The sequence below is a fragment of the Cebus imitator genome, unplaced genomic scaffold (genome assembly GCF_001604975.1).
Source record: "Cebus imitator isolate Cc_AM_T3 unplaced genomic scaffold, Cebus_imitator-1.0 Scaffold223, whole genome shotgun sequence".
NCBI lineage: Eukaryota > Metazoa > Chordata > Mammalia > Primates > Cebidae > Cebus > Cebus imitator.
This window is the reverse complement of record NW_016107538.1, coordinates 847,362-850,086: the sequence shown is the minus strand read 5'-3', so window position 1 is coordinate 850,086 and position 2,725 is coordinate 847,362. Positions and strand designations below refer to the sequence as shown.

Genomic DNA, 2,725 nt, shown 5'->3' with positions numbered 1-2,725 from the left:
AAAAAAAAAAGAAATCATGATGATGTGTTATTAGGAATCCCACGTGACTAGCATCGGATTCCTAAATGTGTCTGTGATCTTTGTCTTTCTGCATATGATACTTTGGAGAGGAAATGCTTGGTGTGTGTACAAGTACCAGGAGACCAGCTTACACAATCCATCAAATACTTCTGCTCCTCATAGCCAAGGAGGTATTCCACCTCCTGCAGGAATGTAATTAAAGGGAGAAACACACTGAATGAAATATATTTCTATATCATGTTGTCACCATCTTGAGGAACATTCTTTGTTTCTAATAAAAGTAATGGCTTTGTTTTGCAAGCCACACAATGACATATTACCTCACACCCATTAGAATGGCTACTGTAAAACAAAAACAGAATAACAAGCGTGGACAAGAATGTGAAGAAATTGAAACCATTGTGCAGTTAGAGGGAATGTGAAATGGTCCAGCCACTGTGGAAAACAGTGTCTTCATCTGTTTTCTATTGCTATAACTGAATACCTGAGACTGGGTACATTATGAAGAAAAGAATTTGTTTCTTACAGTTCTGGAGGCTGGGAAGTCCTAGGTCAAGGGGCTGCATCTGCTCTGCCTCTGGGGAGGGCCTCATGTTACATAATAACATGAGGCATCATGGGAGAAAGGGGTGCACTGAGAGCCAAACTACCTTTAATAACAAACCAGGTCAGGCACAGTGGCTCATGCCTGTAATCCCAGCACATTTGCTTGCTAGTTCACTTTTTCTGAAAAACAAAACAAAAAACCCCAAACTCTGATAAATCTAAAGTCCCCCCATTTTCCCTTGTATAGGTAACCACTGTCTCAAGTTAGTGTAGAGCCTTCTTGACGATATATATACACATACATACATACACATTTACTACATAGCCATATAGCGATATATACAATACCATATCGATGATATGTATATTTCATACATATATAAAATATGGGGGCCAAGGAAGCGATCCTCCTGCCTCAGCCTCCCAAGTAGCTGAAATTACAGGCATGAGCCAGCACTGCTGGCTAATTTTTGCTTTTTTAGAAGAGAGGTGGTTTCACCATGTTGGCCAGGCTGGTCTCAAACTCCTGGGCTCAAGAGATCCATGTGCCTCAGCTTCCAAAAATGCTGGGATTACATACATACATATAACACATATATTAACAATATATGTACATATGTACTATCATACTGTGTAAATCTCTTTCGGATTTGCTTTTTCACTCATTTTTTAGATTTACCCATGTTGGTACATTATAGATCTTGTTCATTAATTTTAAATGCTCTATAGTTTCCCAATGAATAAACCTGTTTATTTGTTCCCTTACTAATGGACTGCTGGTCGTTTCCATTTTTATTGTTACACACAGCACTGCAGTGAAAATTCTTGTACCGATGTGTGGGTGTGTTATTCTTTTGAGACAGAGTATTGCTCTGTCACCCAGGCTGGAGTGCAGTGGCATAATCACAGCTCACTGAAGCCTCAACTTCCCAGGTTCAAGCAATCCTCCCACCTAAGCCTCCCAAATAGCTGAGACTACACGCTGGTGCCACCGCACCTGGCTGAATTTTTTTTTTTTTTTTTTTTATAGAGACAGGGTGTCTTGCCATGTTGCCCAGGCTGGTCTCAAACGATCCACCCGCCTCAGCCTCCCAAAGTGCTGGGGTTACACGCATGAGCCACCGCGCCCACCTGTTTTCCTAGGCATATGGTTGCTAGGTCACAGTGCATGCACATCTTTGGCTTTTACCAGCTATTGCCAAATTCTCTAAAGCTGATCTGAAACCAGTGGCGTGACAGCACCGCCCCCGGCGTGCGCACACCCGGCTAGGCTGTGACAGGGCCGGGGCTCGGCCCCAAACCCAATCTGAGATCAGGGAGCGGGCAGAGGCCAGGCAGTGGAAGCAGACACCTGCAAAGACAAGCGGGGCACCTTCCTGGGTTCCGAAAAATGCAGAGGCCTAGGTCCACAGCCCAGATTTGGGCGGCTGCAGCCACTCCCGAGAGAGTGAGGTTGCTGACCGCTCTCGGCTCCCGCAGGCTCCGTGGAGCATGAAGCCAGGGCCGCACCCTCGCAGTCTGGGGCGAGGGCTCCAGGTCCTCGCCGGGCCCGGGCCCTGTCCGGGACAGGGGCGACGTCTCTGCGAGCTACACCCGCGGCCCCGGCGCTCAGGGACGGCACGGAGCTCCCCAGCGCTTGGCTCGCGGCATGGCCCGGGGCGGGCCGCCTCTGGGAGCGGATCCTGGGTCGGGGCCCCGCCATCTGGAGTGTCAGGCCCGCAGTCACCCGTCACCCGGGTGCGCCGCAGACCCGGGAGACTCGGCGCCTGGCGGCCCTGCCTAGAGCCTCCTCCCGAGGCTCAGGAACCCCGCACCGTCGACCCAGCGGGCGCTGCTTTCCCTTCCCGCGCTGGGCCCCCGAAGCGCGGCCCCAGCTCCGCCTCCTCCCCGCGGCCTCCCCGCAGCAGCAGCTGGCGACAGCGGCAACGCGGGGTCAAGAGTCTGGTATCCCGGAGGCTCGGGCCTGGGGGCAAGTCCTGCCCGGCCACACGAGGGTGAGGGCGGCGCAATCGGCTGCCTCGGGGACACGGGCATAGAGGACCCACCGCCGCCCGCGCACCCGCGCTGCCGAAGACCAGCCGCGGCCATCAATATATTAATTTAATGTTATAATTAAGATTAGAGGTAGCTTCAAATTGATTCATATCAGGTTTTATCA

General features: G+C 50.8%; 1 pseudogene; it reads left to right on the top strand.

Annotated features, from left to right (window-relative positions):
* The window catches only part of LOC119466728, a 1,227-nt pseudogene extending 993 nt beyond the window's left edge, over positions 1-234 (top strand).
* The last annotated feature ends 2,491 nt before the right edge of the window (positions 235-2,725 follow it).